This window comes from Alexandromys fortis, unplaced genomic scaffold (genome assembly GCF_014885135.2).
Source record: "Alexandromys fortis isolate MF-2015 unplaced genomic scaffold, M_Fortis_MF-2015_v1.1 scaffold_44, whole genome shotgun sequence".
Taxonomy (NCBI): domain Eukaryota; kingdom Metazoa; phylum Chordata; class Mammalia; order Rodentia; family Cricetidae; genus Alexandromys; species Alexandromys fortis.
This window is the reverse complement of record NW_026067921.1, coordinates 3,025,764-3,038,313: the sequence shown is the minus strand read 5'-3', so window position 1 is coordinate 3,038,313 and position 12,550 is coordinate 3,025,764. Positions and strand designations below refer to the sequence as shown.

The window sequence follows — 12,550 nt, the reverse complement described above, 5'->3', positions numbered from 1 at the left end:
CACTTGTGGAATCACTTCCCATGTATTCTAGGGATGCTACACCTTGTGTGAGGAGGGGCAGGGCTCTCTCTGGGACCCAAGGGCCACAAGCACAGGGACTTCTTTTGAGGAGTCTCAAACTTTTCTAATGATTTAAAAACAACACATGAGTCACTACCCAGGATTCATGTTCAGAGAATGCCAATTACAGAACGTGGTAACCGGAATCCCCCACTTTAGACAGTGGAAAGGAGTTTTAGAGAGCGAGAGAGAAACGATTCACACGATTTATACCCTTTCCTAAATAGACCAGGCACCAAAGAAAAGCAACATCATCACAGCCCCGGCTGAATTCAAAGGCTCCGACCCACAGCTTCAAAGTTTACCCAGTAATCAACTCAGTCTCAGCTGTGCCTGGGTGAGTGAGACCGCACATGCACACTCTGCTTTAGTATGCAAATGCCTTTTCATTTTTGGAAAAACTATAAAATAAGGAATTCCTGTTTTGAATGCTCCCATTTTAGAGCCCCCGTGGAACCACGCAGCCCACACCCAGGCAAACACGTAAGGACCCTTTGCCCTCCAGCTTTCAACACTTGAGCAGCGTCAAGCTCTCCTAGGGCGGGCTCTGCTTGACCATGCCCACCTCATTCCTTGCTCCCATTCTACAGCCACACTCTGTCCTAAGACCCCTCCCTGTCACGTGTGCTTGTCATTCTGCCTCGGTGCGGCAGCGAACAGTCCCCGGATCCAGGCCCTCCACCACTGCACAGACCATCTCAGCACGACTTCTCATCTGCAGAGCCAAGGGTCAGCTGTCACCTTGCTCTGCGCCATCCACCTTGGGGCCCTGGAGGGCAGGAACTCCCAGGGAATCCTTGCTGCACTGCCCTCTGTAAGAGAGACATCGAGGAACCAACAACTAACGTCCTTCTGCCACCAAAGCCTGTGTCATTCTCTTTATAATGCCAGGAGCTTTGTGGGTGAGGGAATACAGATGAGGCTTCACTCAGGTAGAGGCAGGTGCTAAGACTCCCTTGAGCAGCTGGGTGGAGGTGGCGCACGCCTTTAATCCCAGCACTCAGAAGGCAGAGGCAGGCGGATCTCTGTGAGTTCAATGACAGCCTGATCTACAGAGTGAGTTCTACAACAGCCAGAGCTACAGAGAAACCCTGTCTCAAAAATTAAAACAGCTAAACCTCATAGAGAGTCTGAATCCCCAGTTCTCAGTTTCCAGGAGATGCAGAAAGCTCAGAGACTCCAGGGGGGCCAAGACTCTATGCTTGCACAGAACCAGGTCTCTCTCTAAGATGTCCAAGAAACCAAAGTACATCATGGAACCAAGGGGCATAGTCCAGACCAACGGGTGACAGGAATGGTGGGCCCTTCTGTTCCTGAGCAAATCTGGAAGACCACACCACCACACAGGTCACACTAAATGTCACTGGAAATCCCGTCATTCTCCCACTCAAACCCAATACAACTCTCACAGGTCAGTTCCACACTTGGTACTGGACCAGGGACAGACACAGGAACCTGCTGAATGGTGTATGTCCCCTAACTCTGCTCTGGGACATTCCTAAAGAGGCATGACTATCTAGGTCCCAGGCCCTTTTAGTTGGGACAACCTGAATTCATATTCCCATCAGCCTGTACTTGGCAACATGGAATGTGCCGGTTTGTCACCACCTGCCCTTCATGGCCCCGGGGGAGAGCAGCCAGAGGCACCAGTTTCGACTCCATAGCACCAAGTCAGCCCATGGCAGCCTGTGGGCACCTCTGCCTCCTGTGAACTGGGCTCAAAGAGAGCAGAGTCAGCTGAAGAGATGCCAAGACAGTCTTTCCACCCACCGGCAGTTTAGCAGGTGCACACAGGACCCCGATTTCCCCTTGGAGTTCAGGGAACACATATAAAACACACAGGCTTCTCTCTGGAGGACTGTCTCTATGGAATTCAGGGCCCAAGGCATCGCATTCCAACATTGAGTGAAATGGCATAATTTTTCTTTATGTATTTCTTTTTCCTATCAGACCTTCCTGTGTATTTCTTTTTCCTATCAGACCTTCCTGTGTATTTCTTTTTCCCATCAGACCCTCCTGTGTATTTCTTTTTCCCATCAGACCCTCCTGTGCATTTCTTTTTCCCATCAGACTTTCCTGTGCATTTCTTTTTCCCATCAGACCTTCCTGTGCATTTCTTTTTCCCATCAGAACCTCCTGTGCATTTCTTTTTCCTATCAGACCCTCCTGTGTATTTCTTTTTCCCATCAGACCCTCCTGTGTATTTCTTTTTCCTATCAGACCTTCCTGTGTATTTCTTTCCCCACAGCACCATTCCCAGGGCCACACAACCTTTCTGAAAAGTCAGATGTAGCTCAGTCTGTCCGTCTTGCCATTACCGACATGGAGATAAAATCTCCACGCCATATCATGGGTGTATCACACTCGTGGTAAATATTTCATCATTTAACACTGCACTAGAATAATTGAGGTCTGTTAAAGCCATTTCTTCACAAACTAACACTAATACCCATACTTTATGCAAACTCGTTATTCACCAAGTTTAGCATCCTCATACTCAACACAGACCTGATGAGAAAGGAGGCTGAGGGAAGCCCCTCCTGGAACCCCAGCTCCTCTGTCTTTCTCTGTCACCAAGGGCAGCGCAGTCCGTGCCTGCTGTTTCTGAGTTTGTTTCTCTCACTTTCTGAGTCACAAGCCCTTCTAAAAAGGAGATAAAAGGGGCTGGAAAGGGCACAGGAGAGGACCCTGCCCGTGGCTGTCCCTGTTCTCTAACTTGCTCCTTGGTGACCACCTGGTCGCAGGAACTACAGAGTGCCTTCCTCCCAGAATGGTACCAACCCTCACTCCTACACTCCCTGCGAAGGGTGCAGCTCCCCTTCTCCACCCCCAGGGCCCCAGTGACCAGCACTGGCCATAGTATTTACTGTTCACATAGAGAAAGCCTCAAACTCCTTGTCAAGTTTAGGATGTCTGACAGACATTGTAGCCGAGCAGTTAGGTGCTAGAAGTCTCTCCATGTTTGGCAGACTCCCCTGGCCCCCACCTCCATGTCTCCCGAGCAGTTATTCCATGGCAGCGTGGTGCCTTAAGACCACACCTAGAGAGAGATACGCAGTCCTGGAGACGAAGTAGTCCCCTCCTGTGTCCTCTTTCTGGATACATTCTTAGTAGAGATTTTAAGGCAGAAGTCTTCAGGGCAGTCTCCACACTCACTTTCCTTCCCTAAGAGAGCTGCTCCAAAGGTCTCAAACCCAATCGCATAATCAGCCACGTGTTTTATGCAAATGAGAAGGGGCAGCAGCATCTCCCAGGACATCATGGGATCTAATCACCTCAGAACCACGACTCTGAGAGCAGCTGCCGCCCGAATCCGGAACAGCCAGCCACAGGCCACAGGACGGTGCCTCGCCATCCATCAGACTGCGTATAAATTTATAATGATTTCATATGAGAACATTACATTTTAATAGTTTCAAGGAATAACAGGACAGACTGTGTAAATGTTTAACTAGCGTTGTTCTATAGTCTGCACGTTGTTTATCTCGTTACTGGGTGTGTGGAAATGAAAAAGTCTAAAAATGTCATCAAAATCGGAACAGAAAACTGGCGAGCAAATGCCCTAGCAAGCCCGTTTTCTAGCCCTAAGGCGATCCGGCAGCTTCTACAGATAAACACCCGGATCTCATTTAACTTCCGGTACTTTTCTCTCCCTTACTTGTAATTTAAATTGCTTATCATTTTGACCTTGGTAAGATGAAAAAATGCATGCTTTAAAATTCAGTGTGCTTCCATATTTAAGGCCACCCCGGGGACAAGCTTGTCCCCTTGGGCTCCATGCCTAACTGCTGGTGATGTTACAAGATTTCCTATAAGGACGGGGATCATCTAAGACCCATCAGGTCTCATTAGGAGGAGGCTGAGGCGTGGCAATCATTGGGATGTTTCAGACACGCAAATGAGGCCTGCAGCCTCCCGCTAGGAATACGATTGATTTGCTATTGTCAACAGTGTCATCTACCGCCTAGCTCTTTCTGCACAACCTCTCCGGACCTCCAATTTTCAGTGACCATGGTGTTTCTTTTTAGATACATTTGCTCACAGAGGTCCCGAACTACAGCATGCAAAATTACAGGCTTACTTTTTATTAATGTTAGAATAGACAGACATGAACCCTATGCCATTTAAACTGAAGCAAAAGGTATCTGGGGGCCAATGTAAATAATGAGAGTCCTGTGTGGGGGAAGTGTGAATAGTGAGAATCCTGTGTGGGGCAGTATGAATAGTGAGAATCCTGTGTAGGGGCAGTGTGAATAGTGAGAATTCTGTGTAGGCACAGTGTGAATAGTGAGAATCCTGTATAGGGTCAGTGTGAATAGTGAGAATCCCATGTGGGGCAGTATGAATAGTGTAAGGCAGTGTGAATAGTGAGGGTCCTGTGTGGGGCAGTATGAATAGTGAGAATCCTGTGTGGGGTAGTGTGAATAGTGAGAGTGCTGTGTGGGGCAGTGTGAATAGTGAGGGTCCTGTGTATGGCAGTGCGAATAGTGAGGATCCTGTGTGGGGCAGTGTGAATAGTGAGAGTGCTGTGTGGGGCAGTGTGAATAGTGAGGGTCCTGTGTATGGCAGTGCGAATAGTGAGGATCCTGTGTAAAGCAGTGCGAATAGTGAGGATCCTGTGTGAATAATGAGAGTCCTGTGTAAAACAGTGTGAACAGTGAGAGTGCTGTGTGGGGCAGTGTGAATAGTGAGAGTCCTGTTTTGTTTTCAATGTATATAGGGAAACTTTTCACTTTCCAGTCATGTCTGTGATGCTCGACTCAAGTACCTCAAAGGTCACGTGCTGGCTATTTGGTCAGCAAACGAACATCAAGATTCAACTTTGCTAAGATAACAAATGTTCCTCAGGTCCAGGTGGGCCACACACTGACAGGACTGAGAGGAAACAGAAGGTGAAGCGGGCAAAACTCATCAGACCAGGAGTCCTGGGAGCCCAGAGGTAAAGGAAAAGGTAGAGATGACACTCCTCCTGACACACAGCGAGGTGGTGTGGGGGGCAGAGGGGACAACAGCAGTTGGGAGAGTGACAGTGACCAGTAAGACTCCGAGCACACACGGTAAACACAGTTAGGCTCCTTCCATGTGCCAGGTGTGGTGACCCCGCGCCCACCCAACCATGTCACCTCTGTGCTGGCTAGTTTTGTGTCCTGACAGCTGGAGTCATTAGGGAGGGGAGATATCAATTATGAAAATGGCGCAGAGACCAGTTCGGGTGGAGGGCGCGGACCTACCGAGCACAGGGACCTGTAGTAATAAGTGTGTCGGGGCTGCATCCCCAGCACCCCAGTCGCCTGCTAGCTTATGCCCGAAATAACAACACACAAACTGTATTCATTTAAAGACTGCTTGGCCCATTTCTATCTAGCCTCTTCTAGGCTAATTCTCACATATTAATTGAGCCCATTTCTAATAATGTGTGTAAGCACCCCAAGGTGCGCTTACCGGGAAGATTCTAGCCTACGTCCATCCTGGGTCGGAGCTTCATCGCGTGTGCTTCAGAGCACAGAGCTATTGCATCTACCCGGGAGAGCTGAGCATGGCGTCTCTGCTCCAGAGCAGAAGAGCAGAGTCTGAGCTCACTTCCTCTTCCTCCCAGCATCCTATTCTGTTTACTCCTCCCACCTATGTTTTAACCTATCAGGGCCAAGGAGTTTTTTTCTTTATTGCTTAACCAATGAAATCAACAGATTGATATATGACACTCCCACATCAGGGACCATGGCCTCCAAGTGTCCCAAGTGTGACAAGACCGTGTACTTGGCGGAGAAGGTGAGCTCCCTGGGCAAGGATTGGCACAAGTTCTGTCTCAAATGCGAGTGCTGCAACAAGACACTGACCCCCGGGGGCCATGCTGAGCATGATGGGAAGCCCTTCGGCCACAAGCCCTGCTATGCCACAGTTTGGACCCAAAGGCATGAATATAGGGTTCCTACATCTATGAGGAGCCTCTGATTGACGGCCCTCAGGTCACTGGCCCTATTGAGGTCCCTGTGGTGCGAACAGAAGAGAGGAAGACCAGCGGACTCCCCCAAAGGTCCCAGCAAAGCCTCTGGGGAACCCAACATGTGTGTACTTTGCTGAGAAGGTGACCTCTCTGGGCAAGGATTGGCTCAGGCCCTGCTTGCACTGTGAGCACTGCTCCAAGACACTGACCCCCGGGGGCCATGCTGAGCATGACGGCCAGCTCGACCACCACAGCCTTGTTATGGAATTCTCTTTGGACCCAAGGGATGAATACCAGGGCTGTGGGCAGCTATGTCTATGACAAGGACCCTGAAGGCACAGTTCAGCCTTAGATCTGCACATGCTGTCCTCAGGATCCCTTACTTGGCCCTGAGGGAAAGTGACCTGCTGCCTAGTCCTGCCTCAGTGTGTCTTGCCTGCAAACCCCAGGGCTTAAGTGGTGGAGGAGGAAGCCTCCTGGGTAGTCTCCAGAATAGCCCAGAATTTCAGCCCTATTTCTTTGTGTGTTACCTCGGCATGTCCTATGCTACCCACTGTCCCCTTTGTGTCTGTGCGCCTCCATAGTCCATGTGTCCTGTGCCCTGTGCCCAGCATTCTCTCTGTCCGTGTCCCCATGTCCCTGATAGCTCTCCGAGGTGGCTATCCTATGCTATCCGTATGATCACACCTGCCCACCAGTATTATTTATGCTCTGCTTGCCGGTGATGGCATGAGCTCACAGCGTTCCCGGGGTGGCAGCACCCCTGCAAGGAGCCCGCTGCTGGTTCCCACACTATTCCCTACCTACCCCTCACGTGGTTCACAGCTACAGAGACTTTTGCTGCCAATATATGACTTGGTTTGAGGACAAAAAAGCTGTGTTCCTCCACCGCCTCCGCTTTAGTTGTTGTCCTGACTTCTCTTGGTGATGGACTGCAAAGTCTTTCCTCTGAAGTTGCTTTGGTCATGGTGTTTACCATGGTAATAGAAACCCTAACCACGACAGCGACCCAGTGTCCCAGCAGCTTGGAGAGTGTGGGGGCATTGAGGTGAGCCTCTAACGTCTTTGGAACCTGTGGGCAGAGATCTGTACGCACTGGCAGAGCTGAGACTCAGGCCTGGTGCTAGAGCAAGTGTAGACCTGTCATGAGGATCCCAGGAGCAAGCATGGTATCTCAGGACCATGCCAAGTGTGAGACCATCTCCTACGTCATAGGTATGGCACACCTCTGGGGTGTCAGCACTGATCTGGGCCAGCACAAAGGGGCGGGAACTGTAAGACACTTCAGTTTACAGGAAGGCTGCTTCCTTGCTCATCCCACCCAACACCCAGTACAGAGCCCAGCGCACAGTAGGACTCACACCCGGTGTTGGCATTGTGACTGGAAATGGCTCCAACCTTCCAGGGATGAATGATGAAAACACCTGGCAATTAGCACCTGCCAGGTTCTGGGCGCCGCTCCAGCTGCTGCTCCAGATATGCCACCTGGCTCACGGTTTGAAGGTGGCACATCCTTGGGGGCACATGGCAGGGGCAAGGGGCAGCTGGCTACATGGCATTGGCAGTCAGGAAGCAGAGATGAACTCTGGTACCGAGCTTGCATTTCCCGTTGTTCTTGGGCTGCCCCCCCCCCCCCCCCGCCCCATGGCATGGCCACCTGCACTCAGGCCGGGTCGTCCCTCCAGTTAAGCTCTCTGGAAATGCTGTCACAGGCATATCCAGAGGACATCGCCAAGCCAGTTCTAGGTCCTGCAACGCTGAGGACAAGGTTTGACTCTCACATGCGATCCACGGAGAGACCTGTCAGAGGCCTGGCTCACTTTACAGGCTGAGGGACACTCAGCAGTGTGGCTGTGCATCCTGTCATCCCCAAACGCCGCGGCACCCCTTCACAACCTCTGGCCACACTGAGGGAGGTGGGCTCTGAAGACAGCGTAGGGCTGGAGTCCAGCCAGGGGGAGGAGAGGCAGGTGTAACCCGACAAAGAGGGTCATTGTTCTAAGCAGTCAACCTGCCCTGTACACGTCTAAGTGCTAGAGGGACAAAGAGGCGACACACAGACAGATTTCTTATCTTCACAGGGACTACAGTCTTGGGGTGGGAGAAAAAGCAAATACACCAAGTGCTACCAAACAGTAAGTGGAATTGAGGTGGAAACACAGAGGTGGGGGAGGCCCGGAGGCAGGGCACGAGGACTCTGTCCTACAGGCTGCTCTGCAGGGAACACCTGAAGAAATTAAAGACAGGCAATACATGGGGTGTGGCCCAGAATCCTCCATAAACGTGGCACGGCACACACGGATGCCCTAAGCACACACTTATGGAGACGGATGAGCAAAGGGAACAGCCACAGAGGTGAGCCGCATAGATGGTGGCCAACTACAAGGCCTTGTGGGACAGGGCACGCTGGGATTCTCCCCTTAGATCAGAGTTGATGGAAGATTTGAGCAGTGCAGTCTTACATAGGACTTAAAGGGTCCTCCAAGAAAAGACAGTAGGGAAGGGAGGCAGGAGCAATGGAAGACAGGAGACTCCTCTGTGGCTGTGTGACAGGAACCCCATGAGAAGTGATATCAGGAAGCTAACAGAAGGGGTGGGAAAAATCTGATTCTCGGTACGTTGAAGGAGGGGCTGTTGTCATTTCTGGGTGAGCAGGTGTGTGAAGAAGAGTTAAGGAGGACCCTGCCTGCTCACACCCTTCACCCAGGTCTCTCTGTGGGCGTGCCCTCCTACGTACAGCAGCATCCTGACTGAGTTAGGAACCCTGAGGTCATTATGAGGTGAGCAGGTGTGGAAGCATTAGGCGGGGGAAGCCAGGAGGCTGGGTGACCAGTCAGCAGGTAGACCAGCACCCATGACTCTCTCAGACTGCAGGGCCACAGTCACAACAGCCCAAAGAAACAAAAATCAGCCCAGTGTGAAGGTGACTTACAAGCAGGCAGCAGCTGTGGCCCCAGAGAGGTGGGGAAGGAGGTCCCTGCATGTAGCTTTAAGCACAGCAGGCAGATATAGCAGAAGAGACACAGGAGGGGTGGGGCCCGGCCACTGTGAGACAGATGCAGAGAGGACAGTCTGAGAGAAGAGGACAGGGCGCTTGGACACACTCTAAAGTTTAGAAAACTGTAAACTCACATTTGACCAAGAGCAAGCCTACGCAGTAAGACAAAGCTCCAGAAAGGATAGAGATGCAGGACCTTACCCGAAGGGTCAATTCCTCATGCCATTGCCAGAGGGGCTCTCAGACATGAACACTTCCTTTTCTGAGCGAGCTTAGGCCTGTCATGGGCTATTCTCTGGGGAAGCAGGCAATGGGACCCAGATTAAACTGCAGAAAGGCCCAAAGCTACATGCTAAAATACACTATCCCTGGGAAATACTTCTTAGCCACAATATAACTGTGAGATAAGTTTTGAATCTTCACACAATTAATGAGAGCATATATTTAAAGACATTTTGTTGGGTAGCAGATTACATATATTTATTATTTTAATCTAGTCAGAACTGTTTTCTTTCTTTTGTTCTTTTCCCTTTTCTTTTCTTTCTTTCTTTTTTTTTTTTTTTTTTTTGGACACAGGGTCTCATGTAGCCAAGGCTAGCCTTGAAGTCACAAGTCACTATGTAGGGAGGGATAACCTGGCTCCACCTCCCGAGAGCTGGGGTTACAGGCATGTGTTGGCAAAATGGTTCACCGGGATACTGTTTAAAGCAGCATTTTATTTGGCAGTGAGCTTGCCAATGTTAATTATCTCTCGCTCTTCTGAGTGTGAAATATTCATAGATGGAGTCCCTTCCTCATCATGACATAATGGGTTTGCATTAATACAGGCTTCTGTCATGAAATATTGATGAGGACAGACTCTTTCGAGGTTTTCAGGAAAGCGGCTATTTTTGTATTTACATCAATATGATATCAGGGCTTCAGGCTGCTTGAGAAGAACAGCGACTGGAGGAGCCTACACGCGAGGATCCTGTTCCTCAGAGTGTCCTGAGTCTATGTCACCTCAGAGTGTCCTGAGTCCCTGTACCTCAAAGTGTCCCTAACGGCGTCACCTCAGAGTGTCCCTAACGGTGTCACCTCAGAGTGCTCAGGCAGACAAGCCAAGGGGAGCCCTGCCCAGGAGTTCTGCAGATGGGCACGCCATTCTGAAGTGTGGTTCCTGTGAGGGCCATGGGTCTGATGCCTCAATTAACACAAAAGCCCACTCTCCTGGCCTATCAGATGGTAGGACCTCAGGGGCAAAAGCCACAGGCATGGACCATGAGCCGCATGAAGGGCAGCCCCGAGGGCAGAGCTGACCATAGCTCATGAATCTCTGGGCTGTGTATGACTGTGCAGAACTATTGGGGGTTTCCTTCCCCTCTCCCCCCATCTTTGTCTGTCTGTCTGTCTCTCTCTCTCTCTCTCTCTTTCTCCCTCCCTCCCTCTCTGAGGAAACCCCACTTGAGCAGAAAAGGTAATTCCCACACTGTGACCAGTACAGCCTGGATAAAGCAGACAGTGCAGAAGGACATTCATCGGCAATGCTACCGAAAACAACCCAGAGGGCTCTGACAGCCCTTCCTGTTGGGGGCTAATATCTCACTATGTACTATGAGTGATGGCTAAATGTTAAGTATCTGCTCAGGACAGGAGAATCACAGAAATTAGAGGCCAGCCTAGGCTAGCTGGGCAGTTCCAGAGTGAATTCAAGACCAGCTAGTCTATAAATACACATACATCTTGTTTCAGTACACACACACACACACACACACACACACACACCAGATCCAAACCCTGCTTTACCACACGCCCCTCTGGCCTCCTGCACACCTCTCTGGGATGGAGCTGACACCATCCGTCCACCAGGAGATTCTCTGGCGCTATCACATGGACTCGGCTCAAAGGCCATCCTGGGCACAGCTGGCTCTCTGTACACACCATGACTTGTATAGCATCAGTAGGACAGAGACCGTAAAGGAAACCGTTTCCTGAACTGTAGCCCATGCTGACGACCATGACGTCACTGCGGCAGGAACTGTGGAGGGAAGAACCCTCCCTAGCCTGTCATCCACGCTGATGACCTAATGGGCCGGGAGAAGAGCTTGGCAGTGAGCATTCTCACTTACTCCAGCTCTCAGAGTCCCCAGCGAGCTTTGTGCAGGAAGTCCCAGTGTCCCTCCTCTCCAGCCTCTGTAGTTGATGGACTCCTCAGCCTGGGCTCCCTGAAGTTGAGGCCCTTCTCCAGCCTTTGTAGTGGTAATGGACTCAGTCAGACGCTGCTCCCAGGCAGTGGACTCCCCCACACCAAGCTGCCCATCCTCGGGATGCCCCAGGGCCACTGATGACACACTGCCAGAGGCTCCAGCTCTCCGTGGCCATGCAATTAAGCCTAACAAGGCACAAGGTACTCTCTGGGGGGCACACAGAGATGCCCACAGTAATTGGTAACAGGCTTCAGGCTCCCCGGTTGCTGAGGATTATGTCCCGGCAGCAGAGAAGGCTGGGGAAGGGTCAAGACCTTGAGGGAGGCCAGATGGGGTCACCTTGCTCATGCATAAGTCATAAGCTCTGTTGACGGAGCTGAGCTCTCTGGCCGAGGCACAGTGAGGCTGATTCCATCTCTGGCTTGGAGAGGGTGACGGGGCCTCCTTTAGGCTGTGAGGCACCTGCTGGCTCATACACTTCTTCCCCACATCTACGGCTGCTCAGGGAACAACAAGGACATGCATCTCATGGTAGGTTTAGCTCCCTATCACTGAGCCCTGGGCAGAGAGGGTGTATGCAAACAGAATCATTGGCTCTCTACTCAGAACCAATGGACAGAAGCATGTGCTCTGCTTGTGATGTCACCTGTGTACATGTGTGTTAACCCATGTTCTCATGAACTCCTTCTCTGCTTCAAGTTCTATGACAGATACTTTCATCTTTCTTTCCCGAAGCCCTCAAAGGGGTCCACAGGGCAAGGCATTCAGTCTCAAGATGGTGAGTGACACACCCAAGGACACACACCAGGTCTCCTCTCTACAGTAGGAAGGGCTTGCTTGGGCTGGGTGGAGGCACTCCTCCTGCCTCCTGCCTTCCCCCTGCACCGACCTGTAGTGATAGGAGCGGCAGGGGGCTCCCACATGGCAGGCTTATGCCCCGAAATAATTACATGGAAACTGTATGCTTTTAAACACTGCCTGGCTCGTTATCTGTAGCCTCTTACTGGCTAGCTCTTACATATTAATCTAACCCATTTTTAATAATCTGTGTAGCCCACGAGGTGGCTTACCAGAGAAGATCTTAACCTGCATCTGTCTGGAGTAGGAGAATCATGGCGACTCCTCGACTAAGCTTCTTTCTCCCAGCATTCTGTTCTGTTTACTCCACCCACCTAAGGGTTGGCCTATCAAGGGGCCTAGGCAGTTTCTTTATTAATAAGAAATCACTCCCACATCATTTCCCCTTTTTCTGTTTAAACAAAAAAGAAAGGCTTTAACTTTAACATAGCAAAATTACATATAACAGTTATCAAGTAAAAATTACAATAATCTTTATCATAACTAAGGAAAACTATAACTATA

At 50.6% G+C, this 12,550-nt stretch overlaps 1 protein-coding gene and 1 pseudogene across 5 annotated transcripts in view; one reads left to right on the top strand and one right to left on the bottom strand.

The window, feature by feature from the left end:
• Positions 1 to 12,550, bottom strand: part of Ulk4 (unc-51 like kinase 4) — a 271,119-nt gene that overhangs the window by 46,811 nt on the left and 211,758 nt on the right. The gene's annotated exons all lie outside the window — the stretch shown is intronic.
• LOC126501054 (cysteine-rich protein 2-like) lies at positions 5,779 to 6,845 on the top strand (annotated as a pseudogene).